Genomic DNA, 24,759 nt, shown 5'->3' with positions numbered 1-24,759 from the left:
TTTTTAATCATAGCAACAAAAAAATAACTAGGACAAAAATTGGCACCAAGAGTGGAATGTTGCTGTGACAGACCTGACCATGTTGGTTTTTGGAGGATTATGTAAGTTTTGGAACTTTGGGTTGGAAAAGCCATTGTGTGCTCAGAGATTACTAAACTGTTGTGGGAACTTGGAAGACAATGCTAGGAGCAAATCAGATGATGGAGACATGGCTTGTGAAGTTTCAGAGGGAAGCAAAGACTCAAGGATGTTCATGTGGTATTTTGAATTAAAAATTTGTGGAAATGAAACCTGTGCTTCACTGAGACAATTGATGCTGGTCAGCTGGGCTGAATAATTAGCTGTGATTAACAAGAGACCAGCATCATTGAAGTAAAATCTTGTGGGAAGCATTTCCTCAGGGTCAGCACACAGAAGCTGTAGTCCCAAGGGGGCCAAGGCTGCACGTCAAGCTGCAAAAGAATGTGGCAATGTGTAAGAGTCTCCCACATGGTACTGGCTCTGAAGGCATGAAGGGGTCATGGAGAGCAGCTAAGGGTTGGCATGGTGAGAGGCCAGGGGAGGCCATTGGTGAAGGGCAGCTTCAGTTGCAGTGGGATTGAATCCCAGGATTGAGGGGGTCATGGAGAGAGGTGGAGGTGTGGTGCCATCTGTCAGGAGTAGAATCCCTCTTGAGATGCCAAGAGGGGCCATTGGTGAAGGTGCAGCTTCAGTTGCACTACAGACCTCAGATTTTTGGAGATTCCAGGACAATGGGGCAACCATCAAGGACAGCCACAGGTGTGGAGTGGAGCTGGTCTAAACCTACGAGACAAACAGCGTGTGCTGGGGATGCAGAGCCAGAGAAGTGGAGCTGCCCAAAACTTTCACAGCCCAAAAGATCATGAGACCCAGAAGTAGGACACTGAGCTTTTCACAATGTTGAATTTTGGTTTTGCTTTTATCTGATTATAATTGTGTCCTGGGTCTTCTTTCTTAGAATGATAAGAAAGTTATTTTTTGTTTTATAGGAACCCATAGTTGAGAGATTTGGGACTTTTAAAGAGAACTTGAATTTTTTTTTTTTTTTTTGTCTTTTTGAGACAGGGTCTCCCTGTAGCCCCAGCTGGCTTGGAACTCACTATGTAGACCAGGCTGGCCTTGAACTCACAGAGATCCATCTGCCTCTGCCTCCCAAGTGCTGGGCTTAAAGGCATGTGCCACTATGCCTGGCTGAACTTGAACTTTTAAGTTATTTAATTTTTAAAAGACCATGGAACTTTTGAAAGTTGGACTATATTTATATTGTGTTATTAACATGAGATTCTGGGGATAAGAAATGAAAGGGGTATGGCTTATAATAATGTATTTGTGTGTCAACTTGTAACTTGACATAAACTAGAGCCACCTGGAAAGAAGAAACTTCATTTGAGGAATTTCCTCCATCATACTGGCCTATGGGCCTGACCGTGGGGCATTTTCTTGATTGATAATTGATTCTGGTGGGCCCAGCCCACTGTGGGCGGCGCCATCCTTGGGCAGGTGGGCCTGAGCTGTATAAGAAAAGTGGCTGAGCAAGCCAGGGGAGCAAGTCAGGAAGCAGCATTCCTTCATGATCTCTCCTTGAGCTCTGCCTCAGGGTCCTACTTGAGCTCCTGCCCTAGTGTCCCTCAATGAAAGACTGCACTGTAAACTGAAATAAACCCTTTTCTCCCCAAGTTGGTTTTGGTCAGTGTTTGATCACAGCAACAGAGAAGCAAACTAGAATGGCTACCATCATCTTAAAACCATTCAAAATCCAAATTCTCAGGCCCTATTACAGACCTGCTGCCCTGGAAATTCTGGGGGTCCAAAGATCTGAGTTTTAATAAGCCTACTAGGAGATTTTGAAGTGCACCAAAGTTGAGACTCATGGCTTCACTCACAGTCTTTTATTTTAACACTGTATCCTAAGTAATGCCTCTGTTCTATATCTTGATTTAAAAAACAACAAAACAAGAAATAAGCAGAGGCATATCCTACTAGTTCTGAGCCCTCAGTTGGCATGGAGCCCTAAAGCAACATAAATTTCCAAGTTTGTTGTGCCTAGGCTCCCATGCTGACTGAACTTCCCCTGTCTGGGAGGTGTGGCAAGAATCCCATGCATAATGAGCCAACTAGATCACAGAGTGATCTAACACTTTGAAAACTCTGGGTGACTGTCAGGAGCTGACTTTATTATTCTTTTTGTTATGCTCATTGCTATTTCCAGGTGGGAATACGTTGAGAATTTTCATGGAATAAATATGATAATAATATGATAATATGATACCTCCGAAGACTGATAGCACTTGATTAATCACAGGCATTAGAGCTGAGATTATATTTTTAAGTTACAAAAATAGAGACCTAGTTACATCTAAATAGAACCAGGTTACAAGATGAATTGGAGTTAAGATGACACTTTATTTGTAGGCTGGTTTGTGGCATAGGAGGTTGGATATAAGCACTAATGTATTTGCTCCGGATGAAATACATAGTTGGGATACTAAGCACCTGAATCTCACTATATTTTCATGAAGTTTTAGCTACAAAAATTAACCCTTCTCCACCTAAAGTTTCCCAAGTCAAGAAATATTTTACTTAGCAAGTGTCAATATAAATATCCCATTTTTTTCCTTTTTTTATATGTGTATATTATGTGTGTGTTGTGCATGCATGTGTATATGAATGTTCACATGAGTGTGGGTGCATGTGTGTGCAGATGCACATGCATGTGGGGGCCAGAGGTTGACCTTGGTGCTCTTTTATCTCTCTCTACTTTATTTATTTATTGAGGCAGGGCCTCTCACCAAACCCAGCACTCGACAATTCTGGCTGGTCCAGCTAGCCAGCTTTCCTTGAGGCTCCTCTGTCTCTGCCTCCTAAATCCTGTGATTATAGGCAGCTGCCAGGCCTGCCTGGCTTTTACATGGTCTCTGGGGATCTGAACTCTAGTCCTTATGCTTACCCAATAAGGGCTTATCCACTGAGCCATTTTCCCAGCCCAATTTTCCCATATTTTATGAAAAAAGACTTAGAACTTGGTTCACCAACATATTTCTGCAAAAAGAAATCTGCTTTGATACTGGTTCTTCTCTCAGTACTCTCCACCAATGGTAGGTTGATGAACACAAGACTTTCTGTGCGCTTTGGCCTACTACTGAATCATGAGCACTAAGGGACAGTGCTCAACATTTGTCTCATAAACGTGCCTTTGTACCATTTTACTAGCATGGAAGGAAAATAACCTTGTGTGAGTTTTCTGAGCATCTTCTCTGACTAATGAGGACCACCAGCGACTATTTTAGTAGGAACTAATTCCCAGCAAGAAGACGGCTGAGTCTTAGTCATAACTCCACCATGTAGATTCCTCACTAAACTAAATTTATAAACCGTAATCCTAGCTTATCAATGTGTAAACTGAGGTTGTCTAGTACAGATGTATATTCTAAAGAATGCATGTAGGCACCTGGGGGAAATACATCTTCATGCATCGTCTATGTTCCTGTTTATTTCAATCATATTCAACTAAACAAAATATCTTAACTTTTGCAATAATTAGTCCCCAGCAGGGTGTTGGCAGAGATGAGTTTTATGGGTCAGAAAGCAGCAGTAAAAGTAAAGCTGAGTGAAGAGAGCCAAGGAACTCTGGAAAAGACTCATACCTTGTTCTTCCTTTGCAGAAAGTTTAGGAGGAAAGAATATTCTAGGTCTGAACTATGTTTAGTCCAAGAACTGTTGTGATTTTACTTAGATATGATTAAAAATTAAATTCCATCTAAGTTGAGGAATAAACTGCAAAGGTCCTATTTACAGAAAAGCTAGTGTGCTTTATTCTTCTTTTCATGTCGGGAAGGGACCTCAGACTTCTTTACCCTCAGCAGGAGTGGCATTTACATGGCCACCTTCACTTCAGGACAGTCTACCTGTGACCTTTAGTGTCCATAGAAGACTCTTGCTCTCAAATTTCACAATGCTTTAGACAAATGGACAAGAGGTATAAATATCATTTTACCCAGAAGCTTAGAACATTTGGAAATGTATGTAGCCTGAGTAGTTATTAAAATATAAAAAGGAGTATTTTTGTTAATGTATATTAAGTGTACAAAATTTAGACTCAAAATGTGCCACTGTAACATTCCATACATGCAGATAAGACATTTTGATGCTATCTACCTGTTACCATGCCTAATCCCTCCCCTACCACTCCCCCTCTTCCTTCCATAATCCTAGTAGTTCACCTTTTACTCTCCTGACCCTCCCCCGCCCCCAGTTTCACATATGAGGGAAAACATGTAGTATTTGTCTTTGTGAGTCTGGCTTATCTCACTTAGCATCATGACTTCCGGGTCCATCCATTTTCCTGCAGAACATCCATTTTGTTCTCCTTTATAGCTGAATAAAACTCCATTGCGTCATCTTTATGTATTCATCCCTTGTTTGGCACCTATGCTGATACCATAACTTGGCTGTTGGGAGTAGTGGTACAATAAATATGGATGTGCGGGTATCTCTACAGTAATTGACTGCAATTCTCTTGTTTACAAACCCAGAAGTGATATAGGTGGATCATATTGTATATCTAAAAAAGAGGTATCAATTTAGACTCCAAACCCATTTTCAATTACAATGAAAGAACTTTGCATTTCTGAGTAGCCTTTTGCCCAGTTCTTTAATTGTCCTCTGTCTTTTCCTGCTCCCAAACAAGACAGCTGTCCACCAAGTTCCCCTCACATCTTGGACTTCATGAAGAGCTCTTAGCTTCTTTAGAGACATTCCTTTCCCCTCAACAATAGATTTCTAAGGTTCAAAAGAAAGAGTAAATCTTTCTAGCAGGCAGTTCTAAATCAGTAACTAGTAACTTTTAGAAACTGGCTGTTATCTGCCTGCCCTGCCTGCCCTTCCTTTACTTGGTGCAGGATGGCCAGGAAGTGCTCAGACTTCTCCATCTTCCTGTTTCCTGCTGAAGAGACAAACTTTCACAATGCCTGACTTTTTGTGCTTAAATCTGTCTCAAGTTCTGTTTGTTTTAACTTTGGGTTTTCTTTCACTTTTCTCTCTTTCTTCCTCCTTCATGAATTCTCTCATCCTTACTTGTCCAGCTAGTTTCTATTGGTTTGGGGCATTAGTATTTTCTACCTATATTCAGGTTTTTCTGTTTTTGTTTTTGGTTAAGAGTAAATTATAATCTTTATCAGCAGAATGGCATCAGTATGGTTCTAGAAGCAATTTCTTAAACTTTATCTCTGATAGTGTTACCTACTGAAAAAGAGTCTTTCGGAAATTATTTATTTTTTACCGTTTACTGTACAATCAGCACATGATCTGTATATGCATTTTAAAACTCTTGCTTTGGAAAACTAATATTCCTCTCCCCAATTCTCTTCACCTTTCAGACTGACTACTCAGAAGCAGCCAAGTCCAACTGTTAGGTGTCTTTCCACATTTGAAATGATACCGATGATATTTCTTGGCTGGTGAATTTTATATAACGTCAACTAGAGAGCATGGGAGGTGACAGCCCGCCTCTCGTCATCCACGCCTGCCTGCTGCTTCTTGTGCAGTTAGCTCTCCACTCGGCTGCCTTCATTGCTGGACTCTGAATTGTTCCTGTTCATTCAGGTAGTATACTTTGATCATCTCCTTTTTGTACAACTCTTCTTTGTAGGATTCATAATTACCTTCTTTATATTTTAATATTTTTATTGTTTAGTTCACTGTATCTACCATTGGTTAGTTTTTTTCTCTCATGTTGTAAGATCTGTCAAATGACTAAAAATAACATTCCCAGAAGCTAAACAAAGGCAATCAATCCATTCATTTTTTCCCAGTCTTTAGAGATTTCGCACCTACAACTCATAGTCCTTTTGCTCAAATGTGGACTTCTACCCAGAGATACTGCACAGCTGTCATTCTGGAACGTTCAAATTTCACTAACTCCTGGGAATTTCCTTTGCCTCCTGCATCTTCTGTTTCTTGTATCTTAGGACTTCCTTTTTCTTCAGTAACTTCCTCTTTCTTGGGGAGTCCATTTTCCAGTAGTTTCCTGTGAAAACAAACATAGGAGATAGTTTTTGAGCATTTGAGTATTTTATAAGATGTCAGGATCGACTGACAGCATGCCCGGATAGAGTATTTTAGGTCTGAAACAATTTCACCTCAACATTTCAAAGGCATTTCCCCGCTGCCCTCTGGCTCTGGATGGCTTGTGGGATGTCTGATGTTTCTTGACACCTCCTCGGATGCTAGCTATTTTTCTTGGCTCAGATTTTGGGATGGAGCCTTCTTGCAGGTTATCTTCAGTTCACTGACGTGACCTGGGGTGGTCTTTCCTTGCTCATCATATGAGACAACCTCCTTCAGCCTGCAAATGCTTGTCCTTTAATTTGGGGGGATTTTTAAAACTATTTGTGCTGGACATGGTGGTGCACGCCTTTAGTCTCAGCACTTGGGAGGCAGAAGCAGGTGAGTGCAAGACCACCCTGGTTTACATAGTGAGTTCCAGGCTACCTGGGGCTACAGGGAGATCCTGTCTCTAAAAGGAAAAAAAAAAAATTGTTTATTCCTTCTACTGTCCTCTGAACACTTTCACACCTCTCCCTAGGACTTAAAAGTAATTTCAGTTTCTAATAGTGTGTTTATAGGGCTGTTTAGGCCAGAAGGCTCACTTCAATATATGCCTTGAACACTTACTATGGAGAAAGATGCATGGAGGAAGAAATAAATCATAGAATGATTTATTTTACTTTATAATGCTTTTAAATGACTTTACTTCCTTGCATAGTTAGCCGTTAATGCTTTAAACCACCACATTAATGAGGTCAGGATTATTAGTAACAACGACTCCCATTGTGGCTATTAACTATGCATCAGGGCTTCCCTTGGAAAATCAGGATCACAATAGAATCTAACTCTTAATGTGACTATTAAATAAGTCACAGCACATCTGTGCTGAGAGCAAATATGATAGGATAGTGTGCTTCTTTGGTCATTGTTGATTTAATAACGTGAAGACTCATATTAGCCACATGTTTGAGGAGACAGAAAGGCCCAAAGAGTCTAAGTTCCTTGTACAGGTGACATAGTTCACAGGAGGTGGTAGAGCTAGAATCAGCTTTTCTGGCTCTGAAGAAAGTGCTATCCATTACTGCTACACCACCAACGAGGTGCTTCTGTCTTCCTCTCTGTGTCAGGCCCAGCTCCCTAACCACTAGACTGTGGACTTCTTTGAAGACACTCAAAAGCATAAGGAAGATTCTTTGCCCCAAATAAGTTAACTACTCCCTCTGTGGAGGCAGGGCCCGGAGTGAAGCATTTCTGACATACAGTATTTAGTGACATCAGGGAGTGATTGGATTTATCTAAAATCAAGTGATTTTCAGCTATGGGCACAGGGAAAGCACTGCTAATTAATGTGTGTAGTTTGTAAAAGCAAGCAAGACATATTTTCCATGCTGGACAATGTAAACAGATTGGCTATCTGTGTTCTTATGTGTGTGTATGTGTATGTTGTTCATTTATGTGTGTATGCATGTTTGTATGTGTGGGTACATGTGCTTGAACATGCATGTAGAGACCAGAAGTTGACACTGGATGTCTTCCTTGATTGCTTTCCATCTTACATACTGATGCAGGGACTCTATTTGAACCCAGAGCTTACTGATTAGGCCAGTCTAGCTAGTCAGCTTGCTTAGGGATCCCCTGTCTCTGCCCTGTATTTAGCATGGGTATGAGGACCTAGAATCCAGTCCTCACAGCTGTACTGCAAGCACCTTGCCTGCTGAGCCATCTCCTCAGAGCCTCTCTGCCTGTATTCTTCAGGATACATTGGCAAAAGAAAACATTCTTCTTGAATTCAAGCCTTAAACACAGTTTCCCCACCAGTCATTGTATTAGTTACTTTTCTTGTTGCTCTGACAAAAGCAGCTTAAGGAAGGGAGAGCTTATTTTGGCTCACCGTTTGAGGATCCAGTCCTTCATGGTAGGGACATCCTGGTGACGGGAGCTTGAGGCAACTGATCATATTGCATGCAAGGTGAGGAAACAGAGAAAGGTGAATGCTGGCACTTAGCTCCACTTTCCCCTTTTATTCAGCGTGGGGCCCCAGCCCGTTACAATGGGGCTGCCCACATTTAGCATTGGTCTTCCCACCTCAGATAACCTAATCCAGAAACTCCCTCACAGATGTGCTCAGAGGCTTGTTTCCTAGGTGACTCTAGATCCTGTCAAGTTGACAATATCACAGTTACAAATTCACTCCCTGGCAGCTCTCCTGAAATGTTCTCATGTGGTGGCCCAAACAGAGAGTGAATGCCCTGTAGATTCACAGGCCTGCCCTGACAGACAGAGGGTATGGATTGCTCACTAGAGCTGTGGACATGCGCTTCATTTTAGAACTGGGAAATCGTCTTTTTTTGACACTCATGGGTGTGCTTTGAACAGGTCCATTGTACTATACAGATTTTGAACTAGAAACATTAACATAAATTAGCTTGAGTGGAATAAAGCCCTTTCTTACCATTCAAAATCTCTTAAAATATTTGATAAATGGATAGAGGAAGGAGAGCATGTGTTTGCTTTGCTCACAGCACCTTTTTCTCGCTGAAAGTCAAGTTTCTGAGGATGCATGTGTTTGGTGCTGTTGAGGTGGCTGAGCCTGGAAAACACCAGCTGGAAAGTGTCTTTTCATAGTGCCTTCTAACTTCTGTTTTCCCTTAAGATTCATATTGATAACAGACTGACCAGATCATCCAGACCCAATGATTGGGTCAACACTAGAAGGAAGAGCTGAATGTGGCGGCCAGCACACAGGAGGCTGAGGCAGGAGGATTACCACAAGCTCAAGGGAGACCCAGTCTACATAATGAGTTCCAGGTCAATCAGGGCTATATAGTGAGATCCTATCTCAAAAGAACAACCAACCAGGGCCCAGGAGACAGCTCAGTAGTGAAGAGCACTGGCTGTTCTTGCAGAGGACCTGAGTTTGGTTCCCAGCACCCAAATGGCAGCTAACAACCATCTGTAACTCCAGTTCTAGGGATCCAGTGCCCTCTTCTGTCCTGCATGGGGAGTCAAAACACTCATACACATAAAATTAAAAATAAATAGAAATAAAATTTTAAAACAATGAAACAAACAAAATCATCATCATTAACAACAACAACAAAACCAAGAGAAAGAGTACCCACTGTAAGTGTCACATACTTAGAGCCTTTCTGTACACCTGCTTTGAATTCTCAAACTTGGTCATTTGTTAGGGAGGAAACCAAGTCATTTAAGACATAGATGACTATATAAGTTATGGGTGTACTCTGGTATTATATTTAGTCTTGGGTTAACTTTAAAGTCTATGTAAGCAGGGTGCAGTAGCAGAAACCTGTCATTCCAGCATTTGGGAAATTGCATCAAGAGCAGTGGTGGACTGACTATACTTAACATCTATGACTCTGTTTCCCCTGCCATAACAAAACTTACCCCATAAAGCTATTGCAAGGAATTAGTCTTAGATGAAATATAATGCATTCAATAACCAAAATTGATTTCTAAAATTCTCCCATTGTGGGTGGTACTATAGATGATTCAAGCAGGGTGGTCACTGGAGCACTGGTATAAAGCAGTCTCAATTTTCAGATAATTTAATTTTCAATAAAACTAGTTATGTATGTTTGGCAATACATTTCAAATAATTTGCAAACTGCTAAATGTGGGCAAACCTATTTGCTGTAAACCAGTATAGGCCTCAAGGAGACAGCATTACTATGGTGGAAACAGTAGGGAAAAGAAGGATCCCCGAAGGGCCATATTCATGAGAATGATTGCAGTGGTGCTGTGGCAATTTGGCCAGTTGAATACCTGGATTTATGTATTTAGTTATGACATTAATTATAGCACACCTAGGTGAATAATTCCAAAGCTCTTTAGTGACTGTAATTTGCATGCATGATCTTTTAAAATTAACTAATTAATTCATTTACTTATTAGCAATTTCATGCACATATACAATGCTTTGTGATCATATTCACCCCTCTCTCATCCCCCTCCCCGATTGCTGCTGAGCCCTTCTCTCCTTCAACCTTTATGTCTTTTGTTTTTGGTTTTGTTTATGACCCACTGAGTTTAATTTGGGCTGCTCATATTATATGAGCCTGGGTTGGGAGTTATTTATGGGAGTTATTTATTGGAACACAGGCAACTTACTGGTGGTGGCACCACTGAGGTATATGACTCCCCCTCCCCTGGCAACCGTTAACTGTCAGTGTCAACTCAGGAAGGGGTAGTGGTTAGTGGGACCCTTCCACTGGTAGACAGCTAAAGGGCTGATCTTGTGCAGATCTTCACAGATAACCACAGCTACTGTATGTTCATGAGTATATGAAAGACCCAAAGCTTTCTCTGGTCACTCCCTGGCTTGCATGATTGAGGGACAGCAAGGAGAAAAAGAAGTGGATCTGAGGAAGGGAAGATAGTTGTTTAAAAGCCTAGAACAAACTTTCTTGGCAGGCCTGAGCCAGGGAACAAAGAAAGCAGGGATTTGTCTTGGCTGTCCCGGGATGGCCCTGTGGCTTTGAGGCAAACACAGAGAAGTGAGACAGGCCTGAGGATTGGGACCATGCTCTGAACATCATGTCTCACACATGGATATGAACTCAGGTCATGAGACTTGGAGTCCCAACTCAGCCACTTGCTGTCTTCTAGATCCAGGCAAATCATGGGAACCACCTGGGCTCCAAACATCAGGGCTGTAACATCCAGTTTTCTTCGTTTCCCACATCCCATGATTCTGCTCTGGGATTCTTTTGCTTCTCAGGCCTGGAATTAATCTTGAAAATCTGAGAAAGCATCTGTTTCTACAAAGATATACAGACGACAGTCTTGAAGCCAACAGCCACCCATCACTGCTCTTAATCTGGCTTGTCAGTTCCAGGTGGCGTGGACTTCTCCCGGGACCATCTGTTCCCTCCCAGCCTTGGATGACAGGGGAGACAGATGTTTTCACCTTGACCTCAATGCTCCCCTCCTGGCACATCTTCATCGTCCCCACCCTTTCCATTCATTTCTCCTCTTTCTCTCGTCAAGCACAGGGCAAGCAGAATCAAAGGCAAGTAGAGGACCCTAGACAAGTCCTTTTTGCTGAGATTCATTGTCTTCTGTAAGAGTTTTACAAGTCCCCATGACCCAAAGTCAGGAAAACTGGCTGAGTCTCTCACAGGAAAATAAAATCTTAAGAAGAAATGCAATCCCAAAGGAAGGTAGGGGATGAAAAGAACTTTCCATTTTCAATTCTAAATGTCAAACAGCTATTCTAGTTTTTATTGTGGGGCAAATAACCATTATTTGTTGAAATTCTGCTGCAAATAACAGTATGTTAAGGCTTTTTAGGAGAAATTATTTGAAGAATGTATTTAGCTCACACAGAATTCACACCAGGACAACTATTTTAAGCACAATGGAATACCATTTTAATAATTTCATATAACATTGTCATGATGGATAGCTACTTTAAATTTACATGCTAGCTATGTAAATGGCCATAAGTGATTTTTCATTATCCTAAATGGTGAGTAGTTTGAAATATTGATGTTAGCGCAATGCGGGCATAACATTTACAGTTTATTAAACTAAAAGGATGCTAATCAGTTATTATATTTAAAATGACACCCATGAGGAAAAGAAATAGATTTGCTAAGATAAATTGTTTTGAACTGGAAAATAAGTAAGTTAGAAGTGAGTATGCCTAAGTCTTGCTTCTGACTATCTGTTTGAGCTCAGGAAATGGCAGCACCCTTAGTGTTGAGTGGAGTGGAGCCTGTTGTGAATGCTTTGTGGGAGCTCCTAATAGGTGGACTAACCATTGCTTAGCATCTCTAGTGTCAGGATACAATGATGCTTTGTTGTAGTGTAAAGCCTTGCATCAGCCAGCTTTTCTGTTATTATAACAAAATACTACAGATAATCAACTTACAATTTTATTTTGGCTCACAGTTTTAGAGCTTCTGCTCTATGATTGATTGGTTGGCTCCACTGATCTGGTCCTGTAACAAGGCAATGCACATGGCATGACACAAGCATGGTAGAGCAAAACCATTCACCTAACTAGGAAGTAAAGAGAGGAAGAGGAAAATCTACATACTGCTCTTCAAGGACTTCAGGTCAAACCCTCCCAAGTGACCTACAGATGCCCCAGGAGGCTTCACTTCACAAAAGATTCTAGAACCTCCCAAGAGAGCCACCCTGCAGACCAAGCCTCAAACACATAGGTCTTTGGGGGATATTTAAGAGCCAAATGATTGCAGAATTCAAAGTTTATATGGTGACATCTAGGCTGTACCCTGTATCTTTGGCTTTTCTCCAAAGCTTTAATATCAGAATAATATCAGTGTAAAAGTAGCTTAGCCATGAATAGTGAGGCCTTTAAAACTCATTTTTGTGCTGGGGTGATGGTTCAACCATTAAGAGAAATGGCTGATTTTGCAAACCTGGGTTTGGTTCCCAGCACCAACGTGCAGCTAACAATTTATTGTTAGGGCATCCAATGCCCTCTTTGGGCCTTTGGGAGCATTTCATGCAAATGGGGCACTTATATGCAGGCAAAATACTCATAGAAATAGAATAAATAAAATATTTTTAAATGCTAGATAAAAATCCTGCTTGTGAAGCAGCTTGAAAAACCTGTTGATGTTTTTGTAGTAAAAAATTCTGGCCTAAGTCATTATGTTAAATTACAGTGGCTAATGATGAGTTATATAACACTTAGTAATTGTGTTTTTCACATAGTTAATGTTTCTGAGGAACATGGGGTAGATTTCCAAACTCTTTTTTAAACCCGATTTTGTCACCAAAGAATCAAGTTTGTTTCCATGAGGATCAATTTATACTTTTAAATTTTATTCTAATTAAACACCATAATTGTATTATGATTCTATAATACTCAGAAAACTAAAAACAGATAAAGCATTTAGCATGCTAAGAGACATCTTTATAAGCCATTCCAATTTGTGCACTTTTAAAATATTGACCTTAATTTTAGGTGTGATGTATGCCAACACCTAACCTAATAGAACATAATTTACTTGATGCCATACACCTTTAATTCTACCTACTCAGGCAGCTGATGCAGAAGGATCACTTGAGTGCAGGTATTCCAGGTAAACCTGGGCAATACAGCAACATCATGTCCCTAAAACACATGTAAAACTAAGCTAAGAATATTTCTCTTGGGGGTAGCATTACATATGTATGGAATTCATTCATTTGTTCAACATTGATTCCAGTAAATAGTCACTGAAAGCTTAGTCAATATAAAGCACCGGTAGGGTGACAGAAAGGAATCAGATAGGATCCACGCTTCATAGAAAACAACATGTTAGGCTACTTAGTTTGTGGCTGCAACAAAGCTAAAATAGAGTGGCTCGATAAGGCAGATGTGTATGTTTCTCTGTAGCAATCTGTCGATGAAGCACATCTAAATTGGTGGGGATATTCTGCCAAACCTATGGTTTCCAAGATCACTCCCGCCATCATGTTTCCCAGACAACAGGAAGGAGAAAGGTTAGTGAAGAAAGTAGTCATTAAGGAGGTGACCTGGAAATGGCATATGTCATTTCTGCCCTGGAGTGAACTTAGTCCCATAGCCAGACCTGAGAATGTAATTTCCTTTACAGAGAAGTCAGTACCCTGCTAGATTACTAGCAAGTGAGTCCTCAGATATGACACTCCAGACAAGGTTAAGTCTTAATGCAACACGGGGCTTCTAAAGCATCACCATTCATAGCCCATTTTCACCGGAGAAATTTTTAGAAACCCTGAGTATATAGGAACACAAAATAGTATGCATTTACTAACTTAATAAACCATAAGGAAATTTATTTAAAACAACTCTTTGGGAACTGGGAAGATGGCTCAGTAGTAAATCGCTTGCTGCATCAGGTGTGAGAACCTGAGTTCAGATCCCAGCATCTGTGTAAATGCTGGGTACCACAATGTGCATCTGTAACATCAGTGCTGGAGAGGGTGGAGCCATGAGGATGCTAAGGGCTTGCTGGCTAGCCAGTCTAGCTGAAATGCTAACTCCAGGTTCAGTGAGAGACCCTGACTCCAGTATAACACAGACAGTGATAGAAAATTCCTGCTGTTGACTTTGGCCTCCACATGCTGACACTCAGGCATAGGTGAGTACACACACACACATGCATAAAACACAATTATAAGAAAAAAACCACAATTTTTGGTATATGTATAATTTTGTTCTTTATTAAAGACAAAAGTAAATGTACACACTTAAGAAGATGGATGTGTTTATGTTTACATAAAGAATTAATTCTTGGCTGAATGTTTGATACCATAGGATGTAGATCATCATCAGTGTTTTTCAGAGTTGATCAATATTTTGATTTTTCTAATCAATGCTGAGAACATTGTTTCCCATAAGTATATAGTACAAAATGACAGAACTATTTGAAGGATCATTTCTGAACTTGTTGGAAATTCTATCCTAATCCCAAACCAAATTTTATTTCATAATTTTTAAAATGTATTTTTAGTTATTGAGAATTTCATACCAGTATACAATGTATTCTGAGCAAATCACCCCCACTGCCTCCTCCCCAAACATTTCACTATTTTTAAAAACTGAGGCTCAAGTCAGCAACTCAAACAGCAAAATTTCCCTTTTTAACATCAAACATTCTAATACAGTACATTCAAAGATGTATTAATTTGAGACCTGCATGCTGAGGAATGATGGAAGGAGAGTATTAAGTCTTTGTTTTATAATGAAACCATTATGCTTCTATAAGAATAGAAAACATTGCGTGTACAATAAAATACTGCAGTTCAAAACATAAGAGACTCAGACCTGAAGGCAGTTGTTGGTGTCATGTGGCATGGAGGCATGCACAGATCAATGTGAGCGTGTTGTATATTCAGATCAAAGGCTGCAGTGTAGTTGCATGGTGCAACACAGTTGAGAGCTGTCAGAAACACCTCAGGTTCATTAGTATCGCTCTTGAACCAATTTTGGTTGTGTGCATTCAGAAACCTTTCACTGTTGCAAAACTTTTTGTGACTTCTATAGGTGTCATGACCCAAAGTTTAAGATGTTGTGGTGTTCTAACTCAGTGGTTGCATGGTGCCAGGGTCCTGTGAAACTGATCAACTACCACAAGGCCAAGGGAGCATTTCAAGTGCAATAGAAATGTTCTAAATATTGACTGCCACTAACATGTCTGTATACAGTTAACCAGCATTCGTCAGTCTCTACCTAGAGCAGGTTCATTATTTTTGTTGCTGCCATTATTGTTATTGCTTTGAATGAGGCTTATAGGATTTCAAGAGAGTTTGTTTTTTTTTTTCTAAATCACTCAGATTGGAATACTTGGGCCTAAAAATTACCACTGCTTTATTTTATTTGGATTAGTCTTTACTAGTAAATAATAACGAGGACACATATCAGTGAAGGGAGTTTACAGTGCTGTTGCTCAGCCTTGGAGCGCAGTTGCTTGACTGAGTAATTACATAATAAAACATTTGTCTCCTTCCCATCATATCCCTGCTTTTGTGCTGGTTGCATGACTCTTCCTCAGCAGCTCTAGACCTCTAGCTTCTCTCAACGAGCATCTCCTGTGCCATGGAGTCCTTTGGGATATTAGAGCCATCTTCTGGATCCTTTGCAGCCAGTCAGACAAAGAGGGAGACAGAGGGACCCATGAGCTTACAGGGCTCTGGCACAGAAGAGACAGGCACTGCTGCGGCAGCTCCCTCCCTCTGCAGTGATCCATCTAGTGCCCTCAGTGGGTGTCTGAAACCACAGAAAGTGCCAAGCCCTTTATGTCCTTCCATTGTTTCCTACATATGCAAATGTCTGATAAGTTTGCTTTATAAATCAGGAACAATAAGAGATTAACCTTAATAATAAAATGGACAGTTATGATTGACTGAAATAAAAATTACTGACCTGGTCTCTCCCTTGAGTCAAGACAGTTGTTATTTTCAGACCTTGGTTGACTAAGGGTAATTTTGAATGACAGTAAATGAAGGCAAAGACAAAGGGAGACTGGCGTACCTGTATTCCGGTGGGCAGAGTGGGTCACATGACCATACCTAGAGGCACAGCTATATGTGCAGGGTTCTTACGAGCCCAGGCCAGGAGAGAAATAGTGAATATGGTGCCTGACACAATACAGAAATGACCTAAAAATATTGAATAGTTGGCTTCCATTTCAATCTAGAAACAGCTATTAGGAATTAGATTCATTTCTTCTAATCCCTTTAGGAATTTCTGATGTTTTATTTCAGTGCTGAGGCTCACACCTAGAGATTTGTGTTTGTTTTCACTGAGCTACAGCCTCAGCCCTTTGAGACAAGATCTCATTATTTAGTCCAGGCTGACCTCAAACTCGAGAGTCTCCTGCCTTAGTATTCTGAGCGTTGACATTGCAGGCATGTGCTTCCACTCCCAGGACATTTTAACATTGTGTGTGGGTTCTATGCTTAATTTTGTATAATCATTTTTCACTATGTATTACTATACATTTCCTTTCTTTTTCAAGAGTTGAGCTCCTATTTTGTAATATATTAGTTGGAAAAATTTGGAAAATTTTCTATGCCTCAAGTTTGTTTTCAATTTATAAAATGATGACAGAAACACTCACTACCTGCTAAACTGGCAATTATGAAGATTAGCATCAGTCACACAGACTACATAGCATGAAGTTCTTGCATGAAAGAGTTACTTAAGTCATTGAAATTTTATACTTTGACACTTAGGCTAATTCATTATGACTTCTGTTAATAAAAGATTTTGCTTTTAGAACAGCTTAGTACAGAGATTGTCCAGGTGCTACCCCATATGTACATACTGGGTGACATTACCTTTATCAGCATCTACACTACATAGTGCATGTGCTACCACTGAGGAACCTGCATTGCCTAGCGTGATTCAGTCTCCTTTTAAGAAACCAATATTGTTTATGATGACATTCTTTCAGGTGAATCACAGTGTAAATTTTTCTCATGCAAATGTGTTTTAGTTTAGCTTCTCCAGAAAGTACAAAGACAAGACAAACAAAAGGCATTAGCTTATCAGAGGGCACCATGAAAGTCCAGGGGCATGAAGCAGAGGAGAGAGAACCAGTAGGAGAAGGTGCTGTCAGCTTGGTTGTTGGTCTGTGCATCAAGTAGATTTGCAATGCAAGATGTTGTCTAAGGATTTGTGTAAACACTTTCTTAAGCTAGTCGATTCAGGAGGCAGAAATGAGCTTTTACCTACTGGCTCTTCTATCCCATGGGTTGAAATATCACTCCCCTGGAAGTCAACTCCACATGCTTGGAGGTTGAGCCTGACTTAGCCCTTGGTGTATCTTGTGGTGTGTTAGAACCAGTGCAGGGTAGTCAGGAAAGTTGGAGCCAGAGTGAGGTAAAGCTGAGAGCATCCTAAGAAGATCCTGGGAGAACGCAAATTTGCATCTTTATATTATGCAGTTTTCCTATTGTGGAGCATGTTGATAACATTTATAGAGGAAGTTAATCACATTTAGTTCTGAAAATATATTATTTATATTCTCTGTATTTCTTCCATTTAGGATCAAATTAATGAAAACCTGCATATTGTGAAAGGGGATGGGTCTCACTCATCAATGAAGGACTGCCTCCTCTTGCAACCGAGCTCTTTGTGAGGTAACCTAACTAGAGAAAAAGAAGAAGGTTGATATAATTGGTCAAGTCCAAAGTGTTTGCCATTGTGTTTGGGATGAGAACTCATTTATACCATGGCAAGGGATTCTGGGAATTAGAGGGTCAACTAGCATGCACTAGCTTATCCCAAGCCCCTTCTGACCTACCTCCAAGCAATTGCTCTCCTTCTTGGATATTTACTAAAGAGCCTTAGAGCATCCTCCTTAGCTTCAATTTGTTATTGTTCAAAAAGTGAAATGAGTATGGGTGTGCAATGCAGCTCTTCCAGACTGCACACCCTTCCCTTTTCTTCTCATTCCCCTAAAACTCAAAGAGCATCACGGGTACTCCTGGACACATCCCCAGTGAGATACATAAAGGGAATTGGCCCCATCTTCTGACATGCTGAGTGTGTGAAAGTCAGTTGTGAGTGATCATTTTACACTCAAGAGAATGGCCTCTTAGGCCTTATTTTCTGTTCTGTCCAAAGCTTTTTTTGGGGGCCAGGTGGAAATTTCCTGGTCTGTGATCCTGAGCTATGTACAAGAGATCTAACACATGCAGCCAAAGGTACCAGGTATTTGTTATGACAATTATTCCTGGATGTTCTGAGCTTTGGGCTGCTCATTGCTAACCCTAGAATTGCCACATGCCCATTGAGATATCTCACTCTTCCCTGTATCTAGATACACTCGTGTTAGTATATGATATCAAATCTCTCCATGACAAGTCACTGCAATTGTCTATTCATTTGTGTGCACCTACACTATTATTTACTGTATTTAGTATTCTTGTAGTATTTAGTGACCTTCACTGGTTCAGCATTCTTGGGAAGAATTTTCCTTTTGGCCACAGGGGAACCTTGTGTTTCTCTGGATCCTTCCAAGAGAGGGGAATGCAACAGCAGCAGCTGTGGATATGAAAATAACTGGAAACAAAATAGAGAGAAAACTCAGAAAATGCTGAGAATGGCTTCACACAGAATACATTCTCTACTGACATGGAATATTTTGTAGGATCTGGTAATAGAACTGGCTCCCACATGGCTATTTTAAACCCAAAGAAATCCAGAGGTAGATGGACATGAGAATTCATATTTTAAACACAGAATAGAGTTCTGGCTCTATTTTATGCTCAGATCCACTCGGGTGATTCATATTACACTCTGAAATGCATGGATATATTGGGACTAGAACAGCTTTCTAATATAGCTCCTTTCATAATGAGACACAAATAAAGCTTTGGGACTTCACATACAAAAAAAATGAATAGTAGGTGGATGATGTCAAGACCTAGATTTCTGTTAATAATTTCAGAATGTACTTTTTTCATACTTAAAAAAATATTTTAGCCTGTAAGGCCAAAACTCGCTGAGATACACAATGTCTTCGAGGGAGTGCTCTGCCCATCTGGTGTGCATGGTTCTTCCTTCAGCATTCTCAGTGCTCACAGCCACAGTTCCTCAGTCATGAGTCCTGTTATCTACAAGGCCCCTAGGACGTCCCACCCAAAAGCCTTCCTGTTGCTACATTACCATGAAAGGTGTCCTGGGAGAACCAAGAAAAACAAAGCAAAGGAGCTTCCTTTCAGCAGTAGCCGTCCTCCCCTCCTGGGTGGAAAACATGCATATACCACTATGTGCTGGCGTCTGGGTCCTTCAGAGAAGATTTGGACTTCCAAAGTAGAGAAAACCAGGATACAGAAGCTTCCAGAAACGCCATTGCTTGTTTGTACTTTTCTCTTAAGGTAACTTATTGTATAAAATCTCAACTCTAAAGCTGCCTTTGAGATCAAGGAGAAATACATTTATGCATTTAGCTCATGATTCAGAAACTTATTTATAAGACTGTTGATTTTGGGACACCCAACTCTTGCATTAAGCTGCTGAAGTGAGTCATGTTTGTGGGAGGTAATTACTACCAGAAAGCACAACTAACTTGTAAGCTTCTCTTTAAAATGTCCACTCACAATCTACAATTACTGCAAATAACAGGCTACCAGGGTTTTTGCTATGTTTTATGCCTAGATGTATTTATCACAAGTGCATTAGGCAATACCCAAACATACTTTTGTCACAGAGGGGTTCTTGTAGGAGAAATGAGCACCTTTATTAGCATCAGTATAGATGTCTGAGGATGCAGGATTGAAAAGATATAATCTCAAGGTATCCTTTCCATTACAGGGAGCAAAGCTCAAAGAACAGCTGGCTCAAAAAAGTAATGATAGTTTTCATTTGCTGGGGAATATTATATATATATATATAATATTATAACTTATTTTACATACTTTCATTAAAGTGTCTCCTTTGCTCAATTTTAAGTTGAACTAAGTTTTGGAACGTGTAAAAATATATGAGTTAATCATCACTTAGTAAGTATTTAAGGCACCACTGCATGCTGGGAGATATTTCAGACAATGCAGTAATGACCAACGGATAAAGCCCCTACCCAGTTAGGGTAACAGTTTAAAGGACTAAGACAGACAAAGGGCATATCAATGATGATATTGCTCATATAGGAAATTGTTATGATTATTACATAGGAAAGAGAGGCTTTCTCTTTCACTTTTTTTTTTTTTTTTTTTTTTTTGAAACGGGGTCTCCCTGTAACCCCAGCTGTCCTGGAGCTCACCAGGCTTGCCTTGACTCACAGAGATCCGCCTGCTTCTGCCTCACTGAGTTCTGGGATTAAAGGTGTGTGCCACCACACCCGACTTAGTGTTTTTTAAATGCAGGATTGTGGGGCTGGAGAGCTGGTTGCTGCTCTCCCATGAGAGTTCAGTTCCCAGCACCCACATCAGGAAGCAAATAGCTGCTATAACTCCAATTCCAGTTTATCTAATGCCCTCTTCTGGCCTCTGTGAACACAGACACACATGTGGCATATATATACACAGACACACATACATATACATAAATAAAACCTTAAAAATACTTTTAAAAAAGCAGGATTGTTTCAACTATGAAATCAGATAACATCAAGGATAAAGGGACAAATACTAAAAGTTATCTGAAATAGAAGCAGATCCCACACACAGAGCACTCAATGACAGAGGGGCAGCAAGCTTGTCGTTTCTGATGGAAGAAGACTGTCATATGTTCATGAGATGACAGAAATTAATTTTCCATGTTGAATTTTGCATTCACCAAAGCTGTTAAAATGCATAGAATAATTTTTTTCATCATTAGGAAGACTTAGACAGCTGACCAACCATAGACTCTCATTAAACAATATACTTTTATAAAAATATCCCAAGGTCTGGATAGGTCAGTGAGCAAAAGGCATTTTCCACCACACCTGAGAATCTGGGTTTAATCCCCAACACCTACACATAGAAGGAGAGGACCAACTCCTGCAAGTTGTTCTCTGACCGCCATACTGCCACCATAACATGAGTATACCAGCCCACTCATACACAGTAAATAATACATGTAATAAGAACTCTCCCCAAAAGTCATAAAATTGAAGTTCTAAATAACAAGTTGAAATGTTCAATGGGAAGAAATTAAAATGCTGAACAACTTTAGAGTTTGCTTAAAATTTTACAGATAGGAATGTATCTTAAACTTTCAATGCTAATTGTGAAAAGAATAGAATTTATGTATTACAAAATGGGGAGGAAGACGTAAAAAAGAAAACAAAAAATGAAGTCTAACAGAAGACAGCAAATTGCAAGGGCAGCAGATGAAAAGCAGCAATGGTAGGAAGCAGGCTGCATTAAGCTGCGTGTCAGCGAAGAACCGCCTCTTCTGTAAATGCTGGATATGAATATTTTAAGCATTTTAGATTACAGTTTCTGAACATCTTTAAAAATGTAAAGCCACCTTAGCATGCAAGCCATACAAAAATGGGTTTCAGGGCAAGTTTGACCTATGGGGAGTAGTTGGTCAACTTCTGGATTAAACTTTCAATAGACAAAAAGTTCAGGTCATAATTTTTAAAGCTGGCTCTATACTTCTCATAAGGCAGGACCCCAAAAAACCTACATTGAAATGATTTTCCAAAGGGCAAGAAACAATACATTGTGATTATACTAATCAAAAAAAAAAAAAAAGAAAGAAAGCTAGTTGTCTTGATGAGGGTTTCCCCAAACCAGACCTGGAGAAAAGAAATCAGTCAGATCATTTATTTGGAAAGTGATCCTGGGAAACACCAGTAAGGAAGTGAGGACCTGACAAAGGGAAATGAAAAAAGCCTGTCCCTTCTACAGGCAACTGGTGTTCAGGCCCACAGAGGAATGCTGGGAGGCAGAGAACATGCCTCAGAATTAACCATTTGGGGAACAAGGAAGCTGAGGTACCTATTGGCCAGACTCCTGCTATTTTCTTCTGCAGCGCTACAGAAGATACTTTTTCTACCAAGAGTAAGGACCAGAGAGTTTTTCAACTATAAAACACAAACCAAATAAACTTGTTCTAACAGTGTCTTTGTTAACTTTCCATATAGACAGGATCATACTGTGCAGCTCAGACTGGCCTCAAGCTCCCGATTGATCCTCCTGCCTCCATCTCCTTGTTATTGGGATTACAGGTCTGTGCCACCACAGCCAACAAATTTAATAGTTTCCCTTAGAAGGCTGTGACTATTCTGATAGAAAATGTATTTTTAAAGAATCATAGACTTGTTCCAAATATCGATTATATACTAAATAATAAGAAAACCAATGTTTAAAGAAATATTAACATGTAGGAAATTTCTCTGAAAAAATTGAAATTAATTTAGTTAACAACTGAAGGTACTATAGTTTATATGTTAATTACCTGCCCCCCAGGCTCATGTGTTTGAACATGCAGCCCACAGCAGGCAGCACTGTTGTTTAGGAGATTATGGAACTTTGGGGAGGCGGGGCAGAGCTGGAGGAAGTCAGTAGCTGAGTGACAGACAGGTCTTGAGGTTCTGTAGCCCAGCTCTGCTGCTGGTTCTCAATCTGCTTCCTGATTCACCCAGATGCTAGCAAGCAGACATCATGCTACTGCCACACTGCTCCTCAAGCCAAGATCTGAAATAAGCCTTTCTCCCTTAAGTTGTGTTGCCTAGGTGTTTGGTCACAGCAAAGGGGAAAGTAACTGATACAGAAAATTGGTATTGGATTGTCACTGAGATAAACATGACCATGTGGTTCTTAGGCCGTTGGAACTGGAGGACTGATGAAGAGTTTGGGCCAAAAGAATGCTGCAAGCAAAGTTTGATGGGCCATTATAGTGGGAGTTCCAGTTCAGAATGTAGAAAGAAAGGCAGACAGTACAGATTGTGTACCTGAGGTTTCAGAAAGGAATAAAAACTCTGTTGGAAACTGTACTAGAGACCATTCATGTTACCTTCTGGCAAAGAGTCTAACTATATTCTTCCCATGCCCAAAGAATTCATGCAAGGCTGAATTCGAAAGTGATGGACTAGTGTTTTGGTGGAGAAAATTTCAAGATGACATAAAATCATTGCTCATTGCATTACCCAGACCTTCAGTGGGGGAGAGCAGGAAGTAGAGAAAAAAATATGAAAAGTATGCATTTTAATGAAGAAAGGAATATCAACCCTGTTAAACCTCAGACAAAGTGGCTGTCAAGAGACTAGTGACATTAAAGAGAAATTTTGAAGTGTGCATTTGGATCATAGGAATATATCTTGAGGGCAAGACCCTGCCCATCAAAGGCTATAGGGTGTAGCCATAGAAATTCAGAGCCCCAGAAAAGATAACACCTTCAGGGTACTCTACTGGAAAACAGCTGGTAAGAGAAGAGTTTATACATCCAGAAATGGCTACACTGTGGTCCAAGGCAAGCAGACTACATCTTAAGCTGGCAGCAGAATTTTTTGATGTCAACATGGTTGTGACTTTCAGGTACCTTGTGATACAAGAAGATGTCATGGAAGCCACTGAGAATAGGCAACATAGGGCAGGATTAGATTCCCTGCAAGGAGGCCCTTCTCAAAGTCATGGCTGAAAGCTGTGAAGGTGAAGTCTAAGTTGTAGTAGAGACCCCTTACTGAAGACATCAGAAACTTTCACTGAGAAAAGTTGCATGCACTGAGGAGAGCCAGGTCAAGATGCTACAAATGCTGCATGTGGTAGAGGTGGAAGAGCAGGACTACCCAAGCCCACTGGAGTCCAGATGATGCTGTCACAAGCTCCAGATGCTGGACATGGAGCTGCAAGGTTTGGTGTGTGTGCTTCTGGGTTTCAGTTTTGCTTTGGCCCAATTCCATTTTAGAACTGGAATATTTAGTGTGTACCGTTGCATTTTGGAAACATGTAACTAGTATTTAAAAAAAAATGTTTGCAGGAACACACAGTTAAAAGATTGCCTTGAGTCTCAAAAGAAACTTTGGACCTTGAACTTTTTGAATAACATTGAAACTATTTGACTCTAGGGATGTTTGAAGGTGCCCTAAATGCATTTTGCATGTGAGATGACCATGAGCCTGTGGGGGCCAGGAGTGGAATATTATCGCTCAGGTGTAAGGTTCATGAATTTGGCTTCAGTTCATGTGCTTAAAGAGTTAATGGTGCTGTTTGTGGAACCTTGGAAGGTCAGCTCTAGCTGAAGGAAGTGGGTCATAGGGGAGGGGCAGATAGTATTTGTGATTCTTTCTCTGCTTCTTGATCTGCCCAAATATGAGCAAGCAGCCTCATGCTCCTGCTGCCACACCAAGCGTTGCTCCTGTCATAATGTCTTCTTCATCTCAAGTTGTGAGCCAAAATGAGCCATTTCTACTTTAAGTTGCTTTTTATTAGATATTTGGTCACAGTGATAAGAAAAGTAACCAGTACAGTGGACAACAAAATTTGCTGAAAATAAGTTTAAAGGAAATCATAATAGAAATTGCATTTATCACTTAATGATAAGTGTACCATCTAACAACTACTGTTGATACATATAGGAGAATCTATAGCACAAAATACTTGCTCTTAACAAGATAGTTATTGGTTGGATTAAGAAGCAAGGTAAAGAATAGCAAAATAAACTCAAGAAATAATAAAGAGTAGAACTCAATTACATCAAAACAAAAGAATAGAAGAGGGTCCAAAACTGATTGTCTAAAAAACAAAGACCAATCAAGGAAAAAGACAAAAGGCACAATTTTTTAAAAA

General features: G+C 40.2%; 1 protein-coding gene across 1 annotated transcript in view; it reads left to right on the top strand.

Annotated features, from left to right (window-relative positions):
• LOC103748000 (serine/arginine repetitive matrix protein 1-like) overlaps window positions 1-24,759 on the top strand; it is a 122,323-nt gene that overhangs the window by 43,332 nt on the left and 54,232 nt on the right. Inside the window, exons 4-5 of the mRNA XM_029554783.1 lie at window positions 5,397-5,622; window positions 17,580-17,673. The gene's annotated coding sequence lies outside the window, so the exon portion shown is untranslated. The remainder of the gene's footprint in view (window positions 1-5,396; window positions 5,623-17,579; window positions 17,674-24,759) is intronic.

This window comes from Nannospalax galili, unplaced genomic scaffold, assembly GCF_000622305.1.
Source record: "Nannospalax galili isolate Female #2095 unplaced genomic scaffold, S.galili_v1.0 scaffold43, whole genome shotgun sequence".
Classification (NCBI taxonomy): domain Eukaryota; kingdom Metazoa; phylum Chordata; class Mammalia; order Rodentia; family Spalacidae; genus Nannospalax; species Nannospalax galili.
Note: the sequence above shows the minus strand (reverse complement) of the source record. Positions and strands in the feature narration are given on the sequence as shown.